Source organism: Maylandia zebra, unplaced genomic scaffold, assembly GCF_041146795.1.
Source record: "Maylandia zebra isolate NMK-2024a unplaced genomic scaffold, Mzebra_GT3a scaffold03, whole genome shotgun sequence".
Lineage (NCBI taxonomy): Eukaryota > Metazoa > Chordata > Actinopteri > Cichliformes > Cichlidae > Maylandia > Maylandia zebra.
Window position 1 is genome coordinate 2,189,058 of NW_027490033.1, and position 19,471 is coordinate 2,208,528.

At 42.9% G+C, this 19,471-nt stretch overlaps 1 protein-coding gene across 1 annotated transcript in view; it reads right to left on the reverse strand.

The window, feature by feature from the left end:
* LOC112432436 (protein NLRC3) overlaps positions 1–19,471 on the reverse strand; it is a 3,307,575-nt gene that overhangs the window by 2,115,191 nt on the left and 1,172,913 nt on the right. The gene's annotated exons all lie outside the window — the stretch shown is intronic.

The window sequence follows — 19,471 nt, forward strand, 5'->3', positions numbered from 1 at the left end:
TTATGCCAATGGGAATGAGACCCAGGGCCAGGAAGCAAACAAAGACGCAACATCTTTGCCTGCCTGTCATTTCAGGGGGAAAGGGCCAAGACATGTTTACTTAGCTTGGATGTCTTCTAATAGAGGATGATGGGTCACAGAAAGGTGGTCCAGTTCCCCCCACCTCGCCAAGGGCGTGTTCTAGGAGTTAAAGAGCAACAAAAAGTATCAGTGACACAACTTTAAATGAGCTTTCAGCGGTTAAAACTATTGCAATGTAAAATGTAAATCTTAAAAACTCAAGCCAATATAAAAGCAAAGTCATAAAAGATGTTAAAAATAGAAAAATAAAAATGTTTAGTTCAGTATGAAGAACACCCCCTTTTGTAACCAGCCGGCTTGTAGGTTGAGTTTTGGCTCCCTCAAGTGGTTGGTGATGCTGTTGCAGCTCCTTCTGACAGGTCCTTCTGCACCTCTCTCAAGGTTCTTCCTGGTTCGGTGGCAGCAGCGCACTGTGTGTAATGAAACCAGGTGTCACCTTTCCCTTCGAGCCTGACAGCGTGGGAGGTCCGCTCTGTTATGCGGTAAGGGCCTGTCCAGCGAGGCTCAGCCCACTTTCTCTTTGTGACTTTCAGGAGGACGTAGTCCATTCCAGGTGTAGCCGCCTCTTTCAGCTCTTGCTGGTTTCTTTCAGCGACCTGTGAGGAATACTGGGCAACAAAACTGCGGAGCATGTTATAATATGTCCTCGGATCGAGGTCTGAATCAGCTTCATCCGACATTAACAGGCGAGAGGAGGGGCCAGGAAAAGGCCTGCCATGCTCCAACTCAAATGGAGTGTAACCAGAGGTTTGATTTACTGAGCATCTTATGGACATTAATGCAAGAGGCAATGCCTTAACCCAATCTAATTTGGTCTGTGCACAGATTTTAGCCAATTTAGTTTTTAGAGTTTGATTCATCCTTTCCACTTTCCCCTGGGATTGGGGGTGGTAAACTGAGCCAAACTTATGTTTCAAACCTAATGCGGCTTCAACCCTCTGCAGATCGTGGTTCCTGAAATGTGAACCATTGTCCGACCTTATGACCTCGGGAAACCCATGCTGTGGTATATAATGATTAATCAGACACTTCACCACAGTTCCACTGTTTTCACTTGCTGTCGGCCAGGCTTCTGGCCAACCTGAAAATGCATCCACAGCCACCAGCAGGTACCTGTAACTACCTACTCTGTCCACCATGTCTGTGTAATCAATGATTATTTCTTTCCCTGGGCAAAGTGGGATGGGGAAGTACCCTGCTATTGGCTTGAAGGCGGGCTTGATTCCAAATTGGTTGCACTCCTTACAGGTTTTAACCATGTATTTTGTCATGTCTTTTAGATAAGGGTGCCACCAGGCGGCTAAGTTCCTCATCATTTGTGCAGGTCCCACATGCCCCACTCCATGTGCCTCTTCCATTGCTGTCTGTCTGACCCCTGGCGGTAGAATGGGCCTTCCATCTGGGCCACGCCAAACATCTGTGTTTGTGGCCCCTCTTGTTACCCATAATGATTTTTCCTGGGGGCTGGCTTTGTCCTGTAACTCTCTGATTGTGGCTAGGCCTAGTTGTATGGGTGGTCTTTCTGGAGGGGGTGTGGCTTCTGGGTCCATTACCATAATCAGGGAGGGTAAGTAACCAGCTGTCTGCTTAGCTACTAAGTCGGCCTGTTTGTTACCTAATGCCACTAAGTCCAATCCGGCACTGTGTCCTTTGCATTTTACCACTGCCACCTTAACAGGTAACAACAGTGCTTCCGCTAATTCCCTCATTTCTATCTCATGTTTAATAGGCTTTCCGCTGGCTGTCAAAAAACCAGCTCTTAGCCACTGCTTGAGCTCCACATGCACTGCTCCCACAGCATAAGCTGAATCACTGTATATATTCACTTTCTGTCCCTTTCCCATCCTTAAGGCTTCAATCACCGCTCTCAGTTCAGCTCTCTGTGCAGACTGTTGTCCTGTCAACTGCTCTGCTTTCACTGTTTTCCATCTCATGTCTGTCTGTTCCACTATTGCCCATGCAGCCTTCAACATTCCACTTTCAGTTCTGAAACAACATCCATCTGTGAACCAATCTTTTTCTGCATCCATTAGAGGTTCTGCCTGCAAATCTGGCCTGATTTTCTCCTGTACCTGCACAACCTCTTCACACATATGTGGTTCCCCTGATCCCATGTGATCAGCCATGTTTATGCCTTCATGTGAGTAGGTGATGTGTGGTGCTTCCAAAATGGTACTGAGGCGTCTCTGCCTGAGTGAAGTGAGTGTGAAGGCCTGTGAGGAGACGTAGGCCACCACACTGTGTGATGTCAAAATTTTTAGTGGGTGGTTCATCACTATGTGTGCTGTTTTCTGAATGATTTTTGCAAGTCCAGAAACGTGTTGTGTGCACGGTGGGTGGCGTTTTTCAGTGTTGTCAAGCATTACGCTTACATATGTCAACACTTTTCTCTCTCCCCCTTTTTTCTGGAACAGGATACCATTGATATGGGTTCCAGTTCCAGAAACATCAAGATGAAAAGGCAAAGCATAATCTGGCACAGCAAGGTCAGAGGCGACAGAAAGCTGTTGTTTTAACTTTATAAACGCCTGTTCTGTTTCTGTAGTCCATGAGAGGGGAGCAGAGAGGTTTCTCATGCCTTGTTCATTTACCAAAACGCGCAAAGGGGAAGTAAGGCCAACATAGTCTGGGACATAGGTCCTGCTGTAACCAGTCAGGCCCAAAAATGACAACATGTCTTTTACAGTTAGAGGTTTTGGATGGTGCAAAATGGAGTTCCTGTGTTCTGGGGACAAGGAAATACCGGACTGTGAGACCATGCGGCCTAGAAAAGAAACCTGTTTTCTTGCAATCTGTAGTTTGTTTTTGCTCACTTTAAAACCTGTGTTGGCCAGGTGGTGAAGTACCACTCTGGTGGCCTCCAAACAGATGTCAGCCGTGGGGGCAGACAGCAAAAGGTCATCCACATATTGTATTAACATACAGTCAGATGGTAGTGGGCTGGTTTGTAAAAGTTCTTTCAAACACTGATTAAACAGTCCTGGGGAGAGGGCAAATCCCTGTGGTAAGCGAGTGTAACGCCATTGTCGGCCTCTAAATGTAAATGAGAAAATGTCACGCAGTGACTCACGAAGTGGGAGGCAGAAAAAGGCATTAGCCAAGTCAATGCAGGTGAACCAGGCATGAGATGGTGGGAGGTTGGTCAAGGCAACATAAGGATTAGGCACAGGCAAAGTAGGAGTGCCAAGTAAGGCATTAATCCTTCTCAAATCATGTGCCATTCTGAACTTCCCCGTGCCTTTTTTCTCAACGGGTAGGATGGGCGTGTTCCACTTAGAGCAGGAGGGCTCCAAGACACCGGCAGTGACCAAACCAGAAATTGTTTCTGCAACCCCAGCCTCAGCCTCCGGTCTGTGTGGGTACTGAGGCTGCCACAAAGGGGTAGCAGATGACAGTTGAAAAGAGACTGGCTCCACATCAACTAAACCTACATCTGTGGGTCCAAGGGACCACAAACAATCTGGAAGAGAGTCGAGTAAAGGCGCAGCATCACAGTGGTCTGTGTGTTCTCTTCCATGTGACCCGCTGACCACTCCATGTTGCAGTGTTGAGGAATTAAAGCAATCATTTAAAATTTGGTATGTCTTGGTAGATGGAGAAAACAAAACCTGTGGGAGTTTTGTAGGTGTCCAGTCAGTGGCCGCAAGGGAACGTTTAACCATTCCACCCAGCTCCTTAGCCTGGTGTCCAGGATGTAAGGCCAGTGACACATGGGGAGCTGCCTCATCAGACATCATGTACCACTGTAATTGATCTGTTGTAAAAGTAACCGCTGCTTTTTAGGCTTGTCACCTTTTCCACCCAGGTCGTTTTTAGCTTTCTGCAGCTGAACCTTCAACAGTTGCAACTGTAAATCTTCGACGCTCTCCGCTTTATCATCAGACTTAATCTGCACTTTGTTAAGATTAAAAATCAAATGTTTCTTCCAGATTGCAAAGTCACAGTCCTGCAAATCAGGATTATCCTCCATTTTCTGGCTTACTGACTCCGGAATGCCCCTCAGCACCGCCCTTCTAAACCACATGCTCTGTGAACAAGTCCTACTGGGGTGATGACCTGTATGGTTCACCCAGTCTTCAACAGCCTGATTTAGATAATGGGTGGGATTTTGCTTTCCCTCCCATTTAAATTTCTGTAAGGTGCCTTGATTTTTGGGTGGGAATTGTTTGCGCAGGGCCGGTCCAATAAACCTCAAGGCCTGCATTAGTGGCACCTCGTTCTCATGCATGGTAGTACCCGCATTTTGTTCCAGGTCCGCTGCCTGAGATCGGGATGTGCACCTAGTTATAATAGCTCTAAAATCTCCCAGTGCGAGGTCCTGTCCAGCTGTGTATTTATCCAAACCAGCCAACCAGGCATTCCCTCCCTCCGTTATGTCAGGGAGTTTGTCCACTAGGGCCTGGACATCTCCGAATGAATAAGGTTGATACACTGGTCTACGTTGCGCTTTAGTCTGGACCAGGGGAAATATGCCTGGAGGCTGAGGCACAGGGCCCTTAGATCTAGTCTGATATCCTAAACTGGGAGGGGTAGAGGGGGGTGTATTGTTAAGGTCACTGAGTTCATCATCAGTATCCTCAGTTTCTTCCCCGCCTGGTGGGGTAGCAGTGTCAGCAAAGACGTGGGCTAAACTCATCTGTGTTTCCGGATCCTGACGGCCCACCAAAGACATGGTAACTGTGACATTTGGTGAAGTGCCAGGCTCAGTTTTTGCAGTAGCGGTCAGATCTCCTTTAACAGCGACAGGAGTGCTGGCAAAGGGGTTGGACCGGGAAAGAGGGGCTGACGCAACACGATTATTCACCTGGACCACTGACCTATGTTCATTTAAGCAGCGGCGTAATGCTGCTTCTTGATCAGTTAATTGTTGTTCAGTGGGTTCCTGTCTGTTCATTCGAACCGCAAATGGTGCGCTCGCAGGGGGGTCAGTTAGGCCCTCAGATCCGGTTCCAAAACAATGGGACATAGAAGAGGGGGCTCTACTACTAGCTGAGGATGTCGCCGACAGAGAGGAGCTTCCTGGGCAAAAATGCTTGGTATCTATGGGAGTTGGAGCTACGGGCGGTTCTTCTCCAATAGTCATTATTCCACCAGAGATATTAAGTACCGGATATATGCCTGCTGAGGGAGGAGTTGAGGCAGAATAGGGAGGTGGCTGAGACCTATTTTTCTTCATGTGTGGTTTTGCAGTTTCCCATAAACACACCCAGTGATTAAATTTAGCTTTGCGGCCTGCGTGCTTATCTGCTTCCTTTCTGTGTCTCACCCCGCTCATCACACCTGCACCTGCTGCTGCTGAGTTGGCTTCTTCCTCTTTCTCTTTTGCCTGCATAGCCTTATTCTGCCAAATTATTCCCCAGTTACCACTACTCCCCTCGTCCTTTCCCTTTTCTTTCATTAACCTTTCAGCTGTTTTCCTCAATGACTCTTTCTGCTTTTTTGCTTCTTTAGGCTGGTGTGTGGAGTTGATGACTGTCTCAACACATGTTAATTGTTCTCCCAATGTGCTAAGAATAACACCGGGACCCCAACCATCATCATTAGTTTCTCGATCTAATTCTCCATCCATTTTACTGTCAATGGAGGAGTGTTCTTTTATTGATTTTAAAGGAGAATTTGGGCCAGCTGGGTTTCTGCCTCTGTTAGGCACTAACAGCTGGGGCGCTGCTTTAAAGGTGAGTCAGCACTGAAATATCCCTTCAGGTGTTACCAAGCTTCTACCAAACCGGAGTCTGGCGGGTAACCTTGCCTAGAGCTTCCTGATAGGGGTGCTAGTTGGTTGTCACCTTGTTCACACGTCTCATTCACACTTCATACATTACCTGCAGTCACTCATTACCCTCCTTATGTATGTAATAAATGTGTAAAAAAATTCTATGTGTGGTGTATTATTTTAAGCAAAAGAGGAACCTAGTTCCTTTAATTGTGTAATCTGTGAACAACGGAGAACCAAACTGTCCTGCCCAGTGTTCCACAGCAAGCATTCAGCGTGTATTTATGTGTGTCCAATATCAAACAGAACATCAAAACATTTAAAACACTAAAATCATCGGGGTTTTAAGAAGAGATCCGTTTTCTCCTATTGATCAAAGGGACCCCTCCTTTGGACTCCAACCAGTACTTCTCCTTTTTAAGTTTTAGAGGATCTTTTCTAATAAAGTCCTCTGGGCCTTCCTAACCCTTCTGTAGTTTAGAGAATATTACTAAAAAATATTCTCAAGGCCTTTAACCTTTTAATTTGTTTAGAAAGGCGTTACTAATAAACCCTTTCAAGGTCCCAGACCTGCACTGAGGTATGTATCCGACACCGGAGAGCAACCCGTCGGCTGCAACCGTGGTCAGACCTCAGTTCACTCTTATCTTTATTCACTTATTCACTTATTTCTTATTCACTTATCTCTTATTCACTTATTTCTTATTCACTTGTCTGATTCTCAACAAGCCTTAAGTAAGCCAGACAATTTTGGTTATGAATTACTAGGAGTTTGGACACTAAGTATTTTTATAATGTTCAATATAGCAGAAATAAAAGGTCTGCTTACCTTGTTTTTGTGTGCACACAGCTTTTGTCCAAACTCCGTTCACTCAGACCACGGCCGAAGTCCTCCCATCCGTTCCAGTTGACCTGGAGCGGATCCTGTTCGTGACGCCAATTGAAGGATACAAAAAAAACAACAACAGCAATAGAATAATATTAAACACAAAGTGAACCCGTCTTCCTTCATTAAATAGGTTCTTTTAGATGTTAAGGAGGAATTGACTTAACCAGGCTGGCGGAGAATGAAGACAACCGGACACCTGCGGCAGATGGGGAATCAGTGAACTTTTATTGAGACAGAGACAACCTCTCAACACAGCTCACATCAGGAGATTCCGAAGATTTGCTGTGAGGATGGGTATATATTCTCTAAAACTTACAGGAGGGGGTTGTGAGGAAAGTGCTGCATTAGCAGAAAAACAACTCCATAAAAGGAAATCGGCCTTGGGTGTTCTAGTCTCTTCGCTTGCAGATATCTTGCACCTGCAGGATGAGGCGATCGCTTCTTATCGCTCTCAAGGCCAAAGTCGTGAGCACATTTTTATTACACAGTTGCACAGTAACTTTAAAGCTGAACAATTATTTAAAGCTGAATAATGTTTGATCAGATTATATTTTCTTCAGGACGCACAGGTGTGAACGTCTCCTGCAGCTGGGGGAGGACTATCCTCCGCCCGTGAGCGCTTTAGCACGGGTGAGGTGCCCACGGCCGCACCGCTGCTTGTTGAGAGTAAGAGCAACACGCCCTTTCACGTCAAAAAGTCGTCATAAATAAGTCGCCAATAACACCAGAAAAAGTCGCCAGATTTGTCGCTAGTTGCTTTTTAGAAAAAAAAAGTCGCTAAGGGGTCTGAAAACTCGCTAAATATAGCGACAAAGTCGCTAAGTTGGCAACACTGCGCACGCCAAGGGGCTGCGAGACATTTATACAGCCGTATTTCGCACATGACTATGAAAGGCGGAAGAGGAAGTAGTTCCTTTGAATGTAGACAATCCGAATGTTATAGTTTCTTTCCACTGTGTTCCTGTTAATGATAAACTACAAATTTACTCTAAATTACTAAAATATCGATATTTAATGTGAGAATCGATTCTAGAACATAAATGGCTGGTATCGGAGGAATCGATATTTCAGGATCGATCCGCACATCACTACTCAGCAGCACAGGAACAGAGCCAGAGGGAGAGAGAGAGAAAGAGCCAGGGCCAACAACGTCACATTAGAAAGGTATAGTAATCATCCACAACTATTTTCAGTTGCAGATGATAAAGGATTCAGAAAGTTTATTCATGCAGGTCCATATGACAGAGAATGTGCATGTTCTTTTTGTTTTCATATTTTAATTTATATTTAATTGTGTTGTGGTTTGCAGTGTTTTGTGTTGTTTCACTTTAAATTTGTTTAAAAGGAAAAAGCTGAAAATTTAAATAGTTAAAAGTTGAAATGTGAATAGTTGATTTTTGTATTATATGATTTATTTATTACATTTTATGTGGAGTGAATAAATAAAAGTATATTGATGGTGGCCCCTAGAGACAAAGCACATACAAACTTCAAATCACGTACAAACTCCAAAACACGTAAAAACTCCAAAACATGTAAAAACACGTACAAACTCAGAAGCACGTAAAAACTCAAAACACGTACAAAAGACAACAGAAGTGCTCCAGGATGCTGGGTGCAGTGTTGAGCTTTTGTTACCTAGTGGCTACACAAGCCAGCAAGTACCAATGACCGGATTTGGTGTGTGGTAGTAACAGGTAAATGAAAATGTTTTTTAATTATTTGAATATATATGAGTGCCTATGTATAAATACACAAACAATTTCAATTGTGTAATTTAAGTGATCTAGTAGCTCTGCTTTGGAAGTTCAGTTAGAAATGTGTTTTGGAGTTTGTACGTGTTTTGTCTCTAGGGGCCACCGCATATATCTACCATAACCACTTTTTTTTACGTTAGTAATTCCTTTTGTGCATAATTTTATATTATTGTTAATAATAAATTAATTAAAGCAACAAAACAACCTGAAGAGCCGGTTTGGAGCCGAAAGAGCCGGTTCTCTAAAAAGAGCCGGAAATCCCATCACTACTCTGAACGGAGGATCAACACTTTCACTTTCACTGCTCCTCCCTAAACACAGAGGATGCTGGGACTTGTAGTTTTTACCTTGTGTGATATTTATGGCTGTGACACTAAATCACAGCATGAAAACTTCCTGCAAATATGTCACAGGCGATAAAAGTTTCACATTAAAGGTGAAGTTATTTTTCTGTCTCATGTTCAATAAACAGTGAGCTGGGAAAAGTGAAGAACAGACTTCAGACGTTCCCTGCAGAGTTTCTGCTGCTCGGTCGTCTGCATGTTGCTGAGACTGAGCTGATGATGAAGCTGTGATGGGTTTATGGCACGTTTGGTTGTGGAGAAGAGTTTTACTGTCGGTGCAGGTGAAATGATCAGAGGTTACAGCCTCTGGTTAAAGTGGAGGCAGCGATCAGGACAGCTGAGCAGCAGAGGTCTCGAGGGTCCTAAAGTGTAAAAGCATCAGTGTTAGTAACACAAAGATCACAGAATGGGATCATCCACACAACACTAACATCTAAATCCACGGCAGGAACTCTTCCAGTGTCCTGAAAAATCTGTGTGCACGATGCTGAGATTAAAATCTGTCTGCTCATCTTAATGCAATATTTACTAAAGTCTGGTAGAAGTTTTACTGATTTCCAGTCCACTTAGCAGACGTGTGGATAGGTGGTGGGTTGTAGAGCAGACTGAAAGCTTTAAGTTCATCCTCTGATTAAAAACTCAGACCCACAGATACAGGAAGTATAACCCTGGTGTAAGACAGGAAACGGCAACACGGCAGCCATCTTTTTCCTCCCATGATGACCAGTGTCCCAGCAGAAGCTGGGGTTTGTTAGATCCTGTTCGATCCAGAGGAAACAGGCTAAAAGAGTCGATCAGGGGGGATCATGGTTTTATTATGTGCTCGTTATGATTGAAGCTCTGGTTGTGTGTTAGAGACAGAACCTGCAGATTCCTCCACTCTGCCTCCTCCTGTCATGGTCCTGGGTCGGTGACCCAGCGCTTTTAGTTTGTTATCATTTTCTAGATGATGATTGTTTAAGTTCTGTGTTATTTTCGATCTGCCTCTGAGTCTGCGTCTGTATCTGTCTGTCTATGGTGTCTCCCCATCTGTTTGTGAATCTGTCTGTTTAGTTCAATGTCTTGTCTGGTTCCATGTATCTGAGTTTCCTGTTTTATTGTGAAGGTCCGTGTCATATGTGAGTGTGATCAGTTTACGTTTCCCCTGTCCCGTCAGCCCAGATTCCTCCCAGCTGTGTTGCCCTCCTGTCTCTCATCCCCTGATTACTGGTGTGTGTATTTAAGCCCTGTGTGTTCTCCTGCCTGTTGCCGGTTCGTCTGTGTTCCTCCGTGTCAGTCTGTGTCAGTCTGTGTCAGTCTGTGTCAGTCTGTGTCAGTCTGTGTCAGTCTGTTGCCCTGTGTTCCACGGTGTCCTGTTCCTCGTCTGCGTCTCTCTGCTATTCATCATCCGTTGTCATATGCTCCCAGGTCTGTTATTTTAGTTCTCCCAGTTTAGGTGTCTTTAGTTGTTTGTTATGCCCCACTGTTTGTTTGCCACTACACCTCTGTAAATAAACCACCGGTATCTCATCCACTGCCTGCATCTTGGGTCCTCCTTCTATATCCACACGGCTCGCCTCGGCAGCCGTGACACCTCCTCTGCAGGAATCAGCCTCTTGGCTGGTTTTATTCACCAACGTGAATAAAATCATCAAACTAATCCAAGTTCATTGTGAAATGCCTGAAAATGGAGGAATAAATCTGTCAGTTACCGTATAAAGTTTGAGTTTGTCAGTGTTTTACACGGAGACGGTCGTCAGATGTTGAATGTTTAGCATGAATGTTCCACATCTGGAGAAACCTTCAAGATTAAAGCCAGTGAAAAGTGAAGAGTTTCTGCAGCAGCCGCACTTCCTGCAAATCTGTTCTTTCAAAATAAAGTGAAGAATCTAAAATTATATTCACGACAGGTTTAAAGGTGAAGGTGGTCACATGGTTTTAGTGGAATGCCTACATGGGCGCGTCTGAGTGATTTTGATTCAGATTCGTGCAGCGTGGAGCAGTAAACACTTGTTTTTGTTCATCTGGACTCATGAAGGATTCCAGTTAGCACATTTCCAGCCAATGAAACGTAACTACAGATGAAGACAAACACATTTAAGCTGCCTGACTCTCGAGTGTGGGTGCGTGTTCCCATTTTCAGGCTGTTTTAGTTTTCAGTTTAGAGGAACGCTGCAAACTCACAAAAACTTGTTTCTTGTGAGGTTTTGTTGTCAGACTGATAAAAGCAGCAGCAGCTGGTGTTTGATGAGCAGACATGTGTTTCCTGTTCTGTAATAATCAGCTTGTTACCATCACATAATGAACTCAGCCGTGACCAATGAGGCCGTCCTTGTGCGGTTCTCTGGCGCTGATTCTGACTGTGACCTTCACCTCTGCAGGGTCGCCTCTGCTCGTGGCTGAGCTCGTGTTTGTCAGGCTGACAAAATAAAAGCTTCTTCATTTCTGTGGCTGAAGAGGAGTCTGCTCTTCTTCACCAACAGGAAGTGAAACATTTCTCACTGATTCTGAAATCTTCACTTGTCTCACAAATTCACAGTAACACACACACGGTTGTGTTTTCATATCCTTGTGGGGACATCTATTTGACATCATGCTCTCCTCAGCCTTTTACTCTAACCATTAAGACTGAATGCCTAACCCTGACCTGACTGTCCCTGACACTAAAACCACATTCTGAGTCTCACAAATGTCTTCAAACTTGTGGGGACGGGCATTTTGGTCCCCACAAATATATTAAAATCTGTAACATAATGTTTGGAGTTTAGTCTGTTACTGTTACTATTTTTACCATTTCTTTTTGGCGCAACTGTAATCCACATAATTTCCTTAGGGATTAATAAAGTATTCTGATTCTGATTGTTTCAGGATGACCTGCCATTATCCAATGACACATCTGCTTACCTGTATCTTTGGCTCATTTCTCCTCCTCTTCTTTTCTAATTTTTCTAAACTGAGCACCTGATGGCTTTGAACTTTTCTTGTCCATCTTCCATTGGTTTTAATTTTGCACTCCAGTATGAACACAAAAGTTTCAGTGCTTCGTTTAAACTGTATGATACTTATACTGACCCAGGGTCAGTGTAAAATACAATCCTAGCTGTGTGAACAAAGCCTGGCTCCTTTAATCCTGCATGACAAACCTCAGGATGCAGGTTATTATTACTCTTTCCTGCTGGCACACCTGTCACACCTGAGAGTCAGCTAGAAACTTACAGTGTAGTGTGCATCATGCAAAGACTGCCAGACTCTGTAATACTGCAAATGATCAGTGACTCAGGTTAACACTAAACTTTAAACGGCACCTCTGTGTCTCTGTGTGCTGAACATTTAGGATTGAGTCAGGCTGCATCAGCTGAAGCTGTTATTTGAATATATCAGTATTTTTTATTCAGGTGTGGGGAAAATACGTAAGACTGCAGTGAAGCGATGCACCAGATTAATCCCTGGCCAAAGGTATCGTACTTAAATCAGACTACTGATCCAGCCACATCAGCCTTTTGTGAGGTCTGTTTAAAGTAGACTAAAAGTGAACTGCAGGTTCCTGAGAGGTGGACTGTGAGCACAGAAACACATGTTCATACATACAGCTGCAGCAAACTTACATTAATTTTAAATAGATTTGTTACTCTGATGTCTGTCTCTGTGTTAGTCCTCTGACAGACTGGTGACCTGTCCAGGTGTGCTCTACCTATGACTACTGGGACAGGCTCTAGCCTCTGTAAAAGAAATGTTCTGTTATTCTCATTTAAAGTATTTAAGTGCTTATGCATATGCTTAGTTGTGACACTGTTACTGTTCAGTGAAAGTTTCTAAAACTAGATGAACTTACTTCAGCGTCAGCAGTTTGAGAAAACAACTCCCTTTACAGGTGCTGATAAGGCCAAGGGCACAAAACAGCTTAACCATTGATCCGTTAGGTTTCATAGCGAGACACGTGAAGTGTGGTAGGATCAGTTTGTAACTTCCTCCCTCTTCCTTGGAATGCATAAAGGAGGAGGAGCAGCATATCAGTCTTGGACTGTCTAACCTGCCGGAGCAGCACTGAATGACCACCACACACGAGCATGTTCCTGCAACATTCAGCATCTGATCCTTCATCTGTGTGCTTCTGCTTTTGGTAAGTAGAGTTACCCAACTCCAGTATTTCTAAACACATGCCATCCATTTCTAACGGCCTGGTTACTTCCTGTCAGTTACTTTAGAAACCATGTGGTCACCTGACCTAACACTGTTTCTTCTTCTTCCCCTTAATGTTCAAGTGTCACATGTCAAACAGCTGGAGAGGAAACTACACCAGTGTACTGGGATGTTTCACCAACACGTGCCAGATGCTGTTCCTTCATGGTGACATCACCAGAGACAGCCCCACCCACCTCAGGACCTCGCCATTGATCATGATGATTATAATGATGACAGCGAGCGGAACTAAGACTGTAAAAATCCACGACCAGAATGTTTCTTTCTAATTATGAATGAATACTGAGAGCCTCTTTCTGTGTTTTGTCTGTTTTGGGTTTTTACCTCATTTGTTACTAACAAAGTTCACAAACTCACACAGTTTACATTCTGTATGTTTCCATCTTTACCAGCCACACTAACTGCATTTAAGAAAATAATCCTTAGAAATCGTCGTTTTTCTCTTTTGTAATTGATGATAATTCAGTGAATATACTGCGCTGCTTCCTTCTATTGCGTCACACATTGCTTTAAGTTTTTCAGTGTCCAGTTATTTTTTACTGCTGTTTGAATTCTCTGTATGTTTGACCCTGTAGTCTGTTTGATGGACTGCTTGTCTTCCTGTTTGTTACCGCCGCCTGTTTTTTAATAAAGATTTGGATTTCTGACTTCAACACAGCCTCTGCGTGTCCTCCCTTTGTGTCCTCTTCCTCTGTGAATGTGTTGCATGTGTCACAGATTCCTTTTATTAACAGCTTTCCCACAGTGAGTTGCATCAGCATTCATTCACAGCACATTGCAGAAGGATTCAGATTAATACAGTGATCTTACAGTCAGAATGATCCTGACAGAGTGCCACTGTAAATGATCTTTCATCAGGTCAATTTCAAAGTTCAGTATTTCAAAGCAGGAGTTATGAAGAATCATGCTGGCATTAGGACTAATAATATGTACTTACAAAGTCAAAGTTTTTTAATTATGCTAGAATATTGGAAGACAATCAACTTTTAGTGTTTTCCGCATATTAATTATTCTGAAATAGAGACGGTGACCCTAACTGTACAGAAGCACTAAACAACTGACAATCTAACAGACATCATTGGCCTGAGCCGTCATGCACAGTGAGTCTGATCCTTTGCTGTGAGAGTCTGACAAGCATGTTTCTGGTCAGTTTGGAAGAAATAATATCACAATGTTGATCTTTTTTCCAATATTCCTTCTCTTTTACAACATAAACTGTGATCAAAGCTACTTATGTTCACAGCATGTAATAATACTGACAGTCCAGGGCATCGTGGTCTGTTGAGCTAGGGTTAGGGTTAGGGTTAGCAATTCAGACATATGTAATCAATATTAAACGTCTCTGACGTGGGCCACTGTGTTGGGAAATCCATACCAGGCTGGAACGAGTCAAGGTAGGTGAGCATCCACGAGAAGACAGCAGATGCATCCTACTAATACTGACAGGACCAGGAGACTCCAGAAACCCAGCATCTTCTCTTCAGTGCCATCCTCTCCTGTCACCCTCTCTGCCCGCAGCTCTTTGAGTATGGGGTAGATAAGGGCGCAGAGAAACCCTTATTACTAATTTGTATTATAATTCAGTTTTCATGAAATATTCATATTCAGTATCGGTCCTTTTATATTATAACCACGTATCCACCCAGGCTCATGGTGGGGCAGGGCTCTGTCCTGGGATGCTTGAGTACAAGGTAATGTACACCCTGACCAGGTATCCAGTCTGTCAGAATTGTTTTCAATATTTGGTTCAAAAACATGAGTGACAACAAAAATCCAACTAGGATTCTTGCATATGATGAATGAAGTCTGTCTTTGACTGTATTGTCCAGCTGATCCATCAAACCCCCAGCAGGTGAACCTTATTCATGACATAACACGGCAACAATGTAAAAAATGAAACAGCAACAGTCTAAATGTAAAGTGCATTCTAAACTCCTCTTCAATAAATCATATGCAAAGAGTCATTCAGGACTGTAAAACGTGAACTACAGAACCCAGAGTCTTCATCATTAAATCTCTGGTTGCTTCATTTTTCTATCCTATATCAGATACTTTAAGGTTAGGTTAGGTGAAGTTGCATTCTCATGGTGAGGCAAAGTGCTTTATGTGTGTGTGTGCGTGTCATGAACGGCTATAAAAGGCCTATAATTAAAGAACAAAGTGGGGTTTGAGTTCGAGTTGCGGCAGACTGTCACTACTTGTAAATGGAACGCAGCCTTCCTGTGGCGGACAGCTAATAACAGGAATCGGACGCGGTCCACCCAAGTCCACAGCAACCACCATAGCAACCGCCTAGCATGACCTTAAAAACACATTCTGTCTTCATAACCCTCAGGCCTTGTTCAAAAACACCACCCTTTCAGCTTGTTCATGGCCACAAGTGGCCACCTACAGATTAGGTCTGTAATTTTTTATTATTTTTGTTTTTTTGCCATTTTTTTTTGCATAAAGCTTTTAAGTAACTTCAGTTCTTTCCATAAATATAAAATAATTATTACTTTTTTATTTTTTAACCCTTTAAACACCAGTTTGTTTGTCCACTGCACCAGCTGGACGACAACCTCAAATCTCACAATTTTATATAATTGCATTGCTACTGAAATTTCTTGTATTATTAATAGTAGAGTCTGGGGCATGTAATTGATTCACATCAACATTGATTATAATGCATTGTTATTTTAGTGCAGAGAGAGCAAAAACATAAAAAACCCCTTTCAGCTTGTTCGTGGCCAAAAGTGGCCACCCCTTGTTTACATTTACAAAATGCTATAAAATTATTATATATTAAGAAAAATGTCCAGTTTTTTTACATGATTTTTTAGATTAGCATCAGGGCTGTTCATCAAAATCAAAATTTCATTAAAATTCTGAAATTTAACCCTTTAAATACCAGTTAGAACACATAATCATAACAACTCATAAATAGAGAAAATCATAAAATCCCAGTTTTTTTTCTAAATAATACATGCCATCTGATTTATTTGCTAACCATGATGAAGGTTAGATGCATAGTAATAATTAACACCATCAATGACATTTATGCAACATTGTTTTTTTCTGCAGTGGCAGAAAAACATAAAAAAAACCCTTTCAGACTGTTCGTGGCCAAAAGTGGCCACCCCTTGTTTACATTTACAAAATGCTATAAATGTCCAGTTTTTTTACATGATTTTTTAGATTAGCATCAGGGCTGTTCATGAAAATCAAAATTTCAATCAAATTCATAATTTTAACCCTTTAAATACCAGTTAAATCACATAATTGTAATGATTTACATAGGGATAAAAGCATAAAATCCCCATTTTTTTCTAAATAATACATGCAAACTGATTTATTTTCTAACCATGATGAAGGTTAGATGCATAGCAATAATTAAAAGTATCAATGAGTTTTATGCATCTTTGTTTTTTTGTGCAGTGAGAGAAAAACAAAAAAAAATCCCTCTCAGTTTGTTCGTGGCCAAAAATGGCCACCCCCTGTTTACATTTACAAAATGCTATAAAATTCATATATATTAAAACATTTTTCTACTTTCATTGACTTGATTTTTTAAATTAGCACCGCTTCTAGTCATAAAAACCAAAATATAATTCAAATTCTGATATTATACCCTTTGAATACCAGTCAGGTTATGTATTATTATAGTAAAAATAGTAATAAAGTTCACATGTTTTAGCATATAAATGGTGAAACCTAATATGTTTTTTATCATCATTGCAGGTCAGTAACAGTAACTGTCACAATGCTTTATTTTTACTTTATTTATTTATTTATTCTTTCTTTTTTGGGGTGGGGGGGGGGGGGGGGGGGAAGAGATGAATGGCCAAAAGCAATGTCACACATGGTGTGTTAGTGGCCAGTGAGGCAATTTAATGACCAAATAAAAGAGCTCAATATTGAGCCAGAGAATACGATCCGCGTCCTCAGCCAGGGAGCCATAATCCTTCGTGCCCAGAAGCGGAGAGTTGGCGAGGCCGGCTCTCACCTTCAGATTATGAGACTGACACACTGCCTACTGCGCCAACGAGACGGCCGCCGGCAGCTGTCTGAGGAAAATGTGGGCGAAGAGGAATCCCCCGTCGTCCGGTCCGAGAAAGGATAGCATGTGCTCCATCAGTTCGAGAGCCGTACCACCACCCAGGCCTGAGAGGGAGAGGAGCTTCTCGGCTCGCTCTGCGTCGGTGAGGGCATAGCGCCGAAGAAGCAGCTCTTTAGGGGCGGCGTACTTCTCTCGGGTGGGTGGATCCCGGAGGAGCGTCAACGCACGACGGGTGGCTAGCGGGTCGAGAGAAGCCACCACATGGTGATATTTCGTGTCGTCAGCCGAGATGCCACGAAGGGCGAACTGGGCCTCCACGTGCACGAACCACGACGGGGGATCGTGAAGCCAAAAGTCCGACAGCTCGAGCGCCACAGCAAACGTAGCTGCAGCCGGAGGCAGAGGGCTGGCGGCTGCTGATGCATACAGAGCGGAGTCGGCGCCACCAATGTGGAAGTAAACACAGACGACACGAGAGCTGTCGATAAACACTGCTCGTTTATTGCTCATCACCACAGAACTCAACACTTTCACTCCAAAACACAGCAACAACACTTCCTGAGAACTGGGTGTGAGTGGAGCCCTCCAGTGGTCTGGAGTGGAGTGAGTGGAGCCCTCCAATCATTGGGGGGGGGGCTCCACCTCCATGCCCCCCAACCCCAATCCTCCCCCAAAGAAGAGGATTCGGGCACTGGCTAGAACTCATCAGTGGTGATGCAGCCAGCCTCTTTGAAGATTGTCCCCTCATCTTCTGGAGAGCAGGTTTCTTCATCTTGGGCAGATGTATTTTCTTCAAGGACAGATGACTGCTGCTGTCCTTGCTCTCTGACCAGATCATATAGGCAGTGCTTGAAGCAGTGATGACCTTCTTGCCATATTGACAGAATACATTATCTGGAAGCTGTTAGGCTTACTTACAGCAGTAGCTCTGTCTGCACCTGCAGAAACTCCAGGACACGTTTACAAACAGTGTTTGTTGTTGTTTGCGCTCCAGCTGCAGCTGCAGGTTTGAACTCTGCAAAATGTCCTGTGATTGGGGTTTTTTTTTGTTTTTGTTTTTATTTCTAGAGTTGATATTTTGGGTATGGTATCTTTTGATGAAAAATACAAGAGTAAAAGTGCTTTTAGCATGTGCTTCAAAGCTGAGTTTGACTGGGAACCTCAAAGCTCAATATCCTGCATCCACAGAAATTCACTGCAGCCTATGTAATGTTTGAATTTATTCCAGTCTATCTTGCAAATACATGTTTGTACTGCAATGTCATGCATAAACACAAACTATTAGATCCTTAAGATCAAACCTATGTCAAAATTGTTTCATTATTTTGGTCCATTGGAGTGTGGTAGGCCATCAAAGGCTGCTACTAGAAACTCAGAATATTACATGAAATTGCTTGCTTGGCCAAAAATGGGTAAATGATGTCATTTGGTAAAAAACATTAAAAACTACAATTTTCATGTGTTGACTTTAGAATGAAAGCAATTTTACCTAAATTGCATGATATAGTACTGTCAGTAACAAGGAATCAAAAAAGGTGGTTATAATGGGTTTCAATTGGCCACAAATGGCCACGATAGAACCAAGAGGAACTATTTAGTGTATAGTGAATATTATTGACATTATTAAGGAGCTGATGTTGAAAATTAAAAAATCTGACAAAAATACACACCTTTGGGAAGTTTCATTCCACTGGCATTAACAGAACAAAAATGGTTGAAAAACGAAAAGCAAAGTGGCCACAAATGGCCAGGATAGAGCCCTGAGGGAACAAAAATCCAACTAGGATTCTTGCATATGATGAATGAAGTCTGTCTTTGACTGTATTGTCCAGCTGATCCATCAAACCCCCAGCAGGTGAACCTTATTCATGACATAACACGGCAACAATGTAAAAAATGAAACAGCAACAGTCTAAATGTAAAGTGCATTCTAAACTCCTCTTCAATAAATCATATGCAAAGAGTCATTCAGGACTGTAAAACGTGAACTACAGAACCCAGAGTCTTCATCATTAAATCTCTGGTTGCTTCATTTTTCTATCCTATATCAGATACTTTAAGGTTAGGTTAGGTGAAGTTGCATTCTCATGGTGAGGCAAAGTGCTTTATGTGTGTGTGTGCGTGTCATGAACGGCTATAAAAGGCCTATAATTAAAGAACAAAGTGGGGTTTGAGTTCGAGTTGCGTCAGACTGTCACTACTTGTAAATGGAACGCAGCCTTCCTGTGGCGGACAGCTAATAACAGGAATCGGACGCGGTCCACCCAAGTCCACAGCAACCACCATAGCAACCGCCTAGCATGACCTTAAAAACACATTCTGTCTTCATAACTATCAAAAACATGAAATGATTTGCAAAGTGTGAAAGTGTTACAGCTGCAGAGAGCTATGGCGGTATCTTTGGAAGCTGTTTACATAGCTAATAATATACGATGTAACCATGGAGACAGTCAGTCACGTGAGCTAGCG